Source organism: Ranitomeya variabilis, chromosome 2, assembly GCF_051348905.1.
Source record: "Ranitomeya variabilis isolate aRanVar5 chromosome 2, aRanVar5.hap1, whole genome shotgun sequence".
Classification (NCBI taxonomy): domain Eukaryota; kingdom Metazoa; phylum Chordata; class Amphibia; order Anura; family Dendrobatidae; genus Ranitomeya; species Ranitomeya variabilis.
The window spans coordinates 1039790035-1039802475 of NC_135233.1; positions in this window are offsets into that span (position 1 = coordinate 1039790035).

The window sequence follows — 12441 nt, forward strand, 5'->3', positions numbered from 1 at the left end:
AGAAAAAAAATATTGTTTGAACTAAGCCATATGGAATTATCTTTGAAGTTTTCTTAAACTTGCAAGTCTGCAGAGTGGAGAAGGTAGTCGAACAAGCTTACACACACATTCAGATGATAAGAAATTCTGCTGCTTTTATGAAGTTTGATATTTAAAGGGGTAGCCTAGCTTAAAAGGCCCTCATCCCAAATAGCTGTTCGGGAAAGGGGAAATACCATGTTACAAGGAAACTAAATAAAATATACAGCTCTCACAAGAGATGAAGTGGACCTTTTGAAATTTGAATTCGTTAGCTTTGCTGAATTTTCCCCTAAAATTTAATTCATGAGAAATAAATTTGCCTGAATCTCAAAACTGGAAAGCTGATTAGTGCTTGCAAAATACACATGGGTCAGAGGAGAGAAAGAGAGAGAGGACCCTGCTGACTATAAATGCTTACACTATACAGAAGACAGAGGACTCCGCTGACCATAAGAGCTTACTCACTACAGGAGAGAGGACCCAGCTGACCATAATAACTTACACTCTACAGGAGAGAGAGAGGACCCCGCTGACCATAAGTGCTTACACTATACAGGAGAGCGAGGACTCCGCTGACCATAAGCGCTTACACTCTACGGGAGAGAGGAGCCCGCTGACCATAAGAGCTTACACTCTACAGGAGAGAGGACCCAGCTGACCATAAGAGCTTACACTCTACAGTAGAGTGGACCCCGCTGAGCATAAGAGCTTACACTCTACAGGAGAGAGGACCCTGGTGACCATAAGGCCGGTTTCACACGTCCTGATATGAGCGTTATATTAAAGTCCGAACGACAGCAGGTGGGGGCTTTTGGGACTGTTACCCTCGTCATCCCACACCTGCTGCCGCTAATAACAGTGACAGCAGAACGGATGATCGGGGTATTCCACATCCACCCCCTGCGATCATTTGGAAATGAATGAAAAACCCTACGTTGGTTTCCCCTATTTTATTGAACCAACCAGACAAAACTCACAGCTGGGGGTTGCAACCACCAGCTGTCACTTCTGTAAGGATGGTTATCAAGAATAGAGGGGTCCCCGTGCTGTTTTTTAAATTATTTAAATAAACAATTTAAAAAAACGGCATGGGGTCCCCCCATTTTTGACAACCAGCTTTGCTAAAGCGCACAGCTGGGGGTTGCTATTCTCAGGCTGGTAAGGGTCCATTGATATAGGCCCCCCAGCCTAAAAACAGCAGCCCGCAGCTGCCCAGAAAAGGTGCACCTATTAGATGTGCCTTTTCTGGCACTCTGCCTGGCTCTTCCCACTTGCCCTATAGCAATGGCAAGTGGGGTAATATTTGTGGGGTTGATGTCACCTTTCAGGTGGCATCAAGCCCACAGCTTAGTAATGGAGAGGCGTCTATAAGACACCTATCCATTACTAATCCTATAGTTGTAATGTTAAATAATGACACGGCTAGAATAAAGTCTTTAATCTGTTGCCCCTCACAGAAACCTGGATTCAGGATTCTGACACTGTCTCTCCTGCTGCCATTTCCCATGGTGGCTTATAATTCTCACATTCCCCGAGACCCACAAACAGACATGGTGGTGAAGTAGGCATACTCCTGTCCCCACAATGCACGTTCCAGGTTATCTCTCCAGCTCCATCACTCTCATTCCCTTCTTTTGAGATCCACACCATCAGGCTCTTTCGTCCCCTCTCCCTCAGAGTAGCAGTCATATACCAGACCCCAGGCTCACCCATCCACTTCCTGGACCATTTCTCTGCCTGGCTGCCACACTTCAAGTCCTTAGAACTACCAACCCTTATCCTGGGAGACTTCAACATCCCCATTAACAGCCCCACTTCCACATCTGCATCCCAGCTTCTATCACTAACCACTTCTCTAGGCCTCTCACAGCTCTCAACCTCTGAAACACACAAAGATGGTAATTGTTATGATCCTTAGTGGCTGAGGATCACAGATAGGACTAGCTAAGTTACTGAACATAGAACAAGCTCTAGGGAGGTGGTAACTGGACTGACCGCAAAACCTGATCCTAACCAAACACACTAAAGGTAGCCGGTGAACGTGCCTAAATTCCTGGACGTCTCGACGCAGCCTGAGAAACTTGCTACCCCTATAGAGAAAGTAAGACCTCACTTGCCTCAGAGAAATGACCCCAAAGATATAGGAAGCCCCCAACAAATAATAACGGTGAGGTAAGGGGAAAATACAAAACATAGAAATGAAAACAGATTCAGCAAATGAGGCCCACTAATACTAGATAGCAGAAGACAGGCAGGGAACTGTGCGGTCAGTAAAAAACCCTATACAAAATATCCACGCTGAGAGTTCAAGAACCCCCACACCAACTAACGGTGTGAGGGGAGAAACTCAGCCCGCTAGAGCTACCAGCAAGCAAGGAAATCACATATTAGCAAGCTGGACAAGGACAAATAAATAACCAAGAAACATATTGAACACTGATGAGCAAAAAATAACCAAACAGAAACTTAGCTTCTCTTGGCGAGACTGATAACGAAGGAATTCAGGAAAGATCAAAATAGCACTGAATACATCGACAGCAGGCAACAACTGATAGTCCAGGTGAGCTAAATAGGAAACCAGCTAACAGATAACGAGACAGCTGATCCAGCCTCAGACCTGCAGAATGACACAAAGAGCCACCAGAGGGAGCCCAAAGACAGCACTCACACAGTACCACTTGTGACCACAAGAGGGAGCCCAAAAACAGAGTTCACAACAGTACCCCCCCTTGAGGAGGGGTCACCGAACCCTCATCAAAACCCCCAGGGCGATCAGGATGAGCCACATGGAAGGCATGAACCAAATCGGCCGCATGAACATCAGAGGCGACAACCCAGGAATTATCCTCCTGACCATAGCCCTTCCACTTAACCAAATACTGAAGCCTCCGTCTAGAAATACGAGAATCCAAGATCTTCTCCACCACGTACTTCAATTCGCCCTCAACCAGCACCGGGGCAGGGGGCTCAACAGAAGGAACCACAGGCACCACATACCTCCGCAACAAAGACCTATGGAACACGTTATGAATGGCAAACGACGCTGGGAGGTCCAGACGAAATGACACCGGGTTAAGGATTTCCAAAATCTTATAAGGACCGATGAAGCGAGGCTTGAATTTAGGAGAGGAGACCTTCATAGGAACATACCGAGAAGACAGCCATACCAAATCCCCAACATGAAGTCGGGGACCCACACCGCGACGGCGGTTGGCAAAGCGCTGAGCCTTCTCCTGTGACAACTTCAAATTGTCCACCACATGGTTCCAAATCTGCTGCAACCTATCCACCACAGAATCCACCCCAGGACAGTCAGAAGGCTCAACCTGACCCGAGGAAAAACGAGGATGAAAACCAGAATTGCAGAAAAAAGGCGAAACCAAAGTAGCAGAACTAGCCCGATTATTAAGGGCAAACTCGGCCAATGGCAAAAAAGTCACCCAATCATCCTGATCAGCAGAAACAAAACATCTTAAATAAGTTTCCAAGGTCTGATTAGTTTGCTCGGTTTGGCCATTCGTCTGAGGATGGAAGGCCGACGAAAAAGACAAATCAATGCCCATCTTAGCACAAAAGATCCGCCAAAATCTGGACACGAACTGGGATCCTCTGTCAGACACAATATTTTCAGGGATGCCGTGCAAGCGGACCACATTCTGAAAAAATAGAGGAACCAAATCGGAGGAGGAAGGCAACTTAGGCAAGGGCACCAAATGGACCATTTTGGAAAAATGATCACACACCACCCAGATGACAGACATTCTCTGAGAGACTGGAAGATCCGAAATAAAATCCATGGAAATGTGCGCCCAAGGCCTCTTCGGGACAGGCAAAGGCAAAAGCAAACCGCTGGCACGAGAACAGCAAGGCTTAGCCCGAGCACAAATCCCACAGGACTGCACAAAGGAACGCACATCCCGCGACAAGGAAGGCCACCAGAAGGACCTAGCCACCAAATCTCTGGTACCACAAATCCCAGGATGGCCTGCCAACACCGAAGAATGAACCTCGGAAATAACTTTGCTGGTCCATCTATCTGGGACAAACAGTCTCTCTGGTGGGCAACGGTCAGGTCTATCCGCCTGAAATTTCTGCAGCACTCGTCGCAAATCTGGGGAAATGGATACCAGCCGGCTCTGAAACTCCCGGAGAGTCAGGCACAAAACTCCTAGAAAGCGCATCAGCCTTCACATTCTTCGAACCAGGCAGGTACGAGACCACAAAATCGAAACGGGAGAAAAACAAGGACCAACGAGCCTGTCTAGGATTCAGCCGCTTGGCAGACTCGAGATAAATCAGATTTTTGTGATCAGTCAAGACCACCACACGATGCTTAGCTCCCTCGAGCCAATGTCGCCACTCCTCAAATGCCCACTTCATAGCCAACAACTCCTGATTACAAACATTATAATTCCGCTCGGCAGGCGAAAACTTTCTCGAAAAGAAAGCACATGGCTTCATCACAGAGCCATCAGAGCTTCTCTGCGACAAAACAGCCCCTGCTCCAATCTCAGAAGCATCAACCTCGACCTGAAACGGAAGAGAGACATCAGGCTGACACAAAACTGGAGCCGAAGAAAACCGGCGCTTCAGCTCCCGAAAGGCCTCCACGGCCGCAGGAGACCAATTAGTCACATCAGAACCCTTCTTGGTCAAATCCGTCAAGGGTTTAACCACGCCAGAAAAATTAGCAATGAAGCGACGGTAAAAATTAGCAAAACCCAAGAACTTCTGAAGACTCTTAACAGATGTAGGCTAAGTCCAGTCATGAATAGCCTGGACCTTGACTGGGTCCATCTCAATAGTAGAAGGAGAAAAAATAAAACCCAAAAAGGAAACCTTCTGTACTCCGAAGAGACATTTTGAGCCCTTCACAAATAAGGCATTAGCACGTAGGACCTGAAATACCATCCTGACCTGCTTCACATGGGACTCCCAGTCCTCAGAAAAGACCAAAATGTCATCCAGATACACAATCATAAATTTATCCAGATATTCTCGGAAGATGTCATGCATGAAGGACTGGAACACAGAAGGAGCATTAGAGAGTCCAAAAGGCATCACCAAGTACTCAAAATGGCCTTCAGGCGTATTAAATGCTGTTTTCCATTCATCCCCCTGCTTAATACGCACAAGGTTATACGTACCACGAAGATCTATCTTGGTGAACCAACTGGACCCCTTAATCCGAGCAAACAGATCAGATAATAATGGCAAAGGATACTGAAATTTCACCGTGATTTTATTTAGAAGACGATAATCAATACAAGGTCTCAGAGAACCATCCTTCTTGCCCACAAAAAAGAATCCTGCACCAAGAGGGGAGGAGGATGGGCGAATATGTCCCTTCTCTAAAGACTCCTTTATATAGCTCCGCATCGTGGCATGTTCTGGTACAGACAAATTAAAAAGTCGTCCCTTAGGGAACTTACTACCAGGAATCAAATTTATAACACAATCACAATCCCTATGAGGAGGTAGGGCACCGGATCTGGGCTCATCAAATACATCCTGGTAGTCCGACAAAAACTCAGGGACCTCAGAAGGAGTGGAAGAAGCAATTGACACCAAAGGAGCATCGCCATGAATCCCTTGGCAACCCCAACTTGAAACAGACATAGCTTTCCAATCCAGTACTGGATTATGGGCCTGCAACCATGGCAGACCCAAAACGACAACATCATGCAAATTATGCAGCACAAGAAAGCGAATCACCTCCTGATGTACAGGAGTGATGCACATGGTCACTTGAGTCCAATACTGAGGCTTATTCTCAGCCAATGGTGTAGCATCAATTCCCCTCAGTGGAATAGGGAATTCTAAAGGCTCCAGGACAAAACCACAGCGCCTGGCACACGACAAATCCATCAGGTTCAGGGCAGCACCTGAATCCACAAAAGCCATAACCGAGTAGGATGACAGAGAACAAATTAAAGTAACAGACAAAATGAATTTAGGCTGTATAGTACCAACGGTGACAGTTTTAGCGATTTTTTTTAAGCGCTTAGAGCATGCACAGTAAAAGCACAACCCATTTTGACGTCTATGATTTTGCCGCTCAATTCTGGTCAGAATTTGGTCACATTGCATAGACTCAGGTCTCTGTTCAGAAAACACCGCCAGATGGTGCGCAGATTTGCGCTCACGCAAACGCCGATCAATCTGAATGGCCAAAGCCATTGAGTCATTCAGACTTGCAGGCATGGGGAACCCCACCATAACATTCTTAATGGCTTCAGAAAGACCTTCTCTGAAATTTGCAGCCAGGGCACACTCATTCCATTGAGTAAGCACCGACCATTTCCGAAATTTTTGACAATACACCTCAGCTTCATCCTGGCCCTGAGAGAGAGCCAGCAAGGCCTTTTCTGCCTGGTTCTCAAGATTAGGTTCCTCATAAAGCAAACCAAGCGCCAGAAAAAACGCATCCACATTCAGCAATGCAGGATCTCCTGGCGCCAGGGAGAAAGCCCAATCTTGAGGGTCGCCACGTAACAGGGAGATAACAATTCTAACTTGCTGAGCGGAATCACCAGAGGAACGAGGTCTCAAAGAAAGAAATAATTTACAATTATTCTTAAAATTCAGAAACCTAGATCTATCTCCAGAAAACAACTCAGGAATAGGTACTTTTGGCTCAGACATAGGACTGCGAACAACAAAATCCTGAATGCTTTGCACCCTTGCAGCAAGATGATCCACACTAGAAGTCAGACTCTGAATATCCATGTCTGCAGCTGAACTCAAAGCCACCCAGAGATTAAGGGGATGAGAGAAGCTGGACAGACTGCAGCAAAGGGAGAGTAAAAAAAAAAAAAAAATTGTACTCAGGACTTCTCTTATCCCACTTCTGCGATGCATTAAACACTTTTTGGCCTGCTGTACTATTATGATCCTTAGTGGCTGAGGATCACAGATAGGACTAGCTAAGTTACTGAACATAGAACAAGCTCTAGGGAGGTGGTAACTGGACTGACCGCAAAACCTGATCCTAACCAAACACACTAAAGGTAGCCGGTGAACGTGCCTAAATTCCTGGACGTCTCGACGCAGCCTGAGGAACTTGCTACCCCTATAGAGAAAGTAAGACCTCACTTGCCTCAGAGAAATGACCCCAAAGATATAGGAAGCCCCCAACAAATAATAACGGTGAGGTAAGGGGAAAATACAAAACATAGAAATGAAAACAGATTCAGCAAATGAGGCCCACTAATACTAGATAGCAGAAGACAGGCAGGGAACTGTGCGGTCAGTAAAAAACCCTATACAAAATATCCACGCTGAGAGTTCAAGAACCCCCACACCAACTAACGGTGTGAGGGGAGAAACTCAGCCCGCTAGAGCTACCAGCAAGCAAGGAAATCACATATTAGCAAGCTGGACAAGGACAAATAAATAACCAAGAAACATATTGAACACTGATGAGCAAAAAATAACCAAACAGAAACTTAGCTTCTCTTGGCGAGACTGATAACGAAGGAATTCAGGAAAGATCAAAATAGCACTGAATACATCGACAGCAGGCAACAACTGATAGTCCAGGTGAGCTAAATAGGAAACCAGCTAACAGATAACGAGACAGCTGATCCAGCCTCAGACCTGCAGAATGACACAAAGAGCCACCAGAGGGAGCCCAAAGACAGCACTCACACAGTACCACTTGTGACCACAAGAGGGAGCCCAAAATCAGAGTTCACAACAGGTAATACCCTGGACCTGGTCTTTGTCCGGCTCTGTTCAATCTCCTACCTAGATAACTCACCGCTTCCCCTCTCTGACCACAACATTCTATCCTTCACACTCACAATTCCTCACCCACCCCAGCACTCTCCTACCTACCACACATTCAGAAATCTACATAATATTAATGCTCAGACTCCCTACACTCATCATTGTCCCCAATGATGATCTGGCTGTACATCACTTCAATGCCACTCTTAGAAGCACCCTTGACCAAGTAGCTCCCCTCACCCTCAGAATCTCCAAACACAGAGTGAAACAGCCCTGGCTCATATCGCAAACCCGATTTCTCCAGCGATGCTCTAGGTGTGCTGAACGCTTATGGAGGAAAACTCGCACACCAGAAACACTTCAAATTTATGTTAAGGACCTATAACTCTGCCCTTCACCGCACGAAACAGACCTACTTCACCACTCTGATCTCCTCACTATCCAACAACCCCAAGGAACTTTTTGACACCTTTCACTCCCTCCTCAGGCCAAAAGCACAAGACCCTATCACAGACATTTGTGCTGATGACCTGGCCTCCCACTTTATAGAGAAAATAGATAATATTCGTCAGGAAATCCGCTCCCAGACACCAAGTGCAGTGACTCCCATCCGTCCCTGCATCTCCCCTGGCTCACTCTCCACATTTGATCCCATCACAAAATTAGAAGTCTCCAAGCTCCTCTCTTCTTCTCGTCTGACTACATGCACCACCGACCCCATTCCCTCACACCTCCTCCAGTCTCTCTCTCCAGTCGTCACAACTCACCTAACTACAATCTTTAATCTCTTCCTCTCCTCTGGCATTTTCCCCTCCTCCTTCAAACACTCTATCATTACTCCATTACTTAAGAAACCCACCCTCGACCCATCCTGCACAAATAACTACAGACTGGTCTCCAATCTCCCCTTCATCTCTAAACTCTTGGAGCGCCTGACCTACTCCAGCCTTACCCATTACCTCTCCACTCATTCCCTCCTAGACCCTTCACTGTCCGGTTTCCGCCCCCTACATTTGACAGAAACTGCACTCATCATGGTGATCAATGACCTTCTGACAGCAAAATGTAATGGTGACCACTCTCTGCTCATTCTTATTGACCTCTCTGCAGCTTTCGACACTGTTGACCACCCTCTCCTACTCTCTAGGCTCCAGTCACTAGGCATTAAGGACACTGCTCTCTCCTGGTTCTCTTCCTATGTTTCTGAGAGCTCCTTCAGTGTTCTGTTCTCTGGTTCCACTTAGTCTCCTCTTCCTCTCACTGTTGGGGTACCTCAGGGCTCAGTCCTTGGCCCCCTTCTCTTCTCCCTCTACACAGCCCCAATTGGACAGACCATCAGCAGATTTGGCTTCTAGTACCATCTTTATGCTGATGACACACAACTATACACGCCACCCCCTGACCTTACCCCCGCTGTACTACAGAACGCCTCTGACTGTCTTCTGCAGTCTCCAACATCATGTCCGCTCTCTATCTGAAACTCAACCTCTCCAAAACTGAACTTCTTCTGCTCCCCCTGTCTACTAATCTCCCTAAATCTGACATTTCCCTCTCCGTGGGTGGCACCATAATAACACCCCGGCAGCAGGCGCGCTGTCTGGGTGTTATGTTTGACTCCGATCTCTCCTTCACCTCCCATATACAATCTCTTGCCCGCTCGTGCCACTTACACCTAAACAACATCTCTAGAATCCGCCCTTTTCTAGCCATGGAAACAACAAAACCCCTCACTGTTCCACTCCCACCTGGACTACTGCAATGCTCTATTAATTGGCCTCCCCCTCACTCGACTTTCCCCTCTCCAGTCTATCCTTAATGCAGCAGCCAGGTTGTCCATCTAGCTAATCGTTACCCGGACGCGTCCACTTTTCGCCAGTCGTTACACTGGCTGCCCATTTATTACAGGATACAATTCAAAGTACTTGTTCTCACCCACAAAGCTCTCCACAGTGTGGCACCCCCATACATCTCCTCCCTCATTTTGGTCTATCGGCCTAGCCGGACGCTGCGCTCTGCAAATGACTTTCGACTAACCTCTGCACTAATCCGTACCTCCCACTCCCGACTCCAAGACTTCTTCCGTGCTGCGCCAATCCTCTCGAATGCTCTACCCCAAGATATTAGGACCATCCACAATTTGCATAGTTTTAGGCGCTCGTTCAAAACACATTTGTTCAGAGCGGCCTACCACGTTCACTAATCAAAGTCATTTTATGTTTGTGTGTAGCCCATTCACTACTTCCATCTACCCCCACCCCCTGAAGATGGCTGGACCATCACTGTAAATACATCATTGTAAATACACACCTGTGCTTTGTATCTCCCCCACCTCACTGTAGATTGTAAGCCTCTCACGAGCAGGGACGTCTTATTTTGCTTTAATTATTGTATTGTTAACGTTGTTACTTAAGACTGTTGTGTTTGAAACTGTTAAACTGTAAAGCACTGCGGAATATGTTGGCGCTATATAAATAAAGATTATCATTATTATTTTATTTTGAAAAATTACACAGATACCTTTAATGTTGTAAATTAAACCATACTTACTGCAACACGTAATTCCCCAACACCCATCCGTCGTTGTGTCCCACGCCATAATCCATATCTGGGGATATACAGTTTTCAACCAAAACGGTGCCAAGATGCGACCATCCTGGCTGAAAACCACTGATGAATGAACAGCTGATAGCTCAGCATCATTCACCAGCGGTGACATCATCACTGGCTTTTTCCCACGGTCCAGAGGTAACTCAGTTCAGCCCGGATGTGGTGATGTCGCTCGCTGAGCTGACGTTTTTATTGATACCATTTTGGTATAGATGCGATCTTTTGATCGCCCGTTATTGCATTTTATTGCTATGTGGCGGCGACCAAAAAATTCTGGTGTTTTTAATTTTTTTACACTGCTTACTGATTGGGTTAATTCTTTTTTTGTATTGATAGACTGGGCAATTCTGAATACTATATCAAATATGTGTATGTTTGATTTTTTTAATTGCTTTATTTTGAATGGGGCAAAAGGGGGGTGATTTGAACTTTTATATATTTTTTATTTTTTTAAACATTTTTTTTTACTTTTTGCATGCTTCAATAGTCTCCAGACTACAAACTGCTGTTATCTGATCGGCTCTGCTACATACAGGTGATGATCAGATCGCCTGTATGTAGCAGAAATGCTCACTTGCAATGAGCGCCGATCACCGGGCGGCGCTCGTAGGAATCCAGCTATGACAACATTAGAGGTCTGCTAGAGACCTCTGGTGGTCATGCCGCATTCACGTGTTGGGGTCACCGATGGGTGGGATTTCCAGCACGCTTACCAGAAGCGTTTATCAAAACAGCTGAAATGTGCCAGGAAAGATGTGGACTCAGCCCTCATCAAATGGAGGGATTCCGATGTGGGCATACTATTATGCCCAACTTCAAAAGGGGTTTTATCTAATTATCAACATAGTCTAAAAGCTGTCTTTGTTTCCCAGCGTAGCTTCTATTGGTTGCTATGGACAACCAAGACTTCTTGTAGAAAACATTGAGGATCCTACTCTTGTTTTTTTTTTAATCTGCTGCTTGTTACTGATCGCTCATCATGAAGATTCACATTAATATTAGGCTAATTTAACAAGCGAGAGTACGAGCTCAAGAATGAAGGATTTTACGTTTAATGGCCATTTTGCGCACTTTAATGTGAAGATATCCTTTATTGCAAATGTATTCAAGGAATAAACCAGATACTGATTAAAAGTATAGATCATCAAAGCGACACAGTGATTATAGGTGTTCAAAGTCAACATCAAGTTAACATCACCCACTGCGAGAGAACATGTAATAAGTTCAAAAAGATATAAAAATATTAAGAAGTGCCTCTACTAAAGTGAAATGTGTTCTGCATCACCCTGATGTCAGAAGGAAGACAAAGCCCAATACATAAGACGTGCACATCTAATGCTTCAATAAAAAATACGTGTCTATTAACACTGATAAACAGGGGATATAAAACCACTCAAAACCACACAAGGTACAATTTCACTATCCACACATGTGGGGCAAAAGGGAAAAAAAAGGGAAAAATTGAAGGAAGGAGAAAAACAAAGAAAGAAAAATATATTTTTTCTCTTGTTTTGACCAGCCCAAACACTGCAATACTACAGGGCTGTCTCAGCATACTGTCATACTGTGGACAAATTTTACTGACAGCTTTATGTGATGTACATATTTATCTATCCATACCATATGCTGACTTATACACTAAAATTTGCCCCACTCTTTTCCAGCGTGTCGCATAGCGATCTAATGTCTAGAAGATAATATTGCATCTGCACTGTGTATTCAATTGTGCTCAAAAGTTTACATACCCCGGCAGAATTTTTTGCTTTCTTTTTTCAGAGAATATGAATGATAACACCAAAACTTTTTCTCCACTCATGGTAATGGTTGGGTGAAGCCATTTATTGTAAAACTACTGTGTTTTCTCTGTTTAAATCATAATGTCAACCCAAAATATCCAAATGACCCTGATCAAAAGTTCACATGCCCCATTTTTTAATACCGTTTATTGCCTCCTCTAACATCAATGACAGCTTGAAGTCTTTTGTGGTAGTTGTGGATGAGGTTCTTTATTTTCTCAGAAGGTAAAGCTGCCCACTCTTCTTGGCAAAAACCCTGCGCGATTGAGATCTCCCCAGAGTGGCT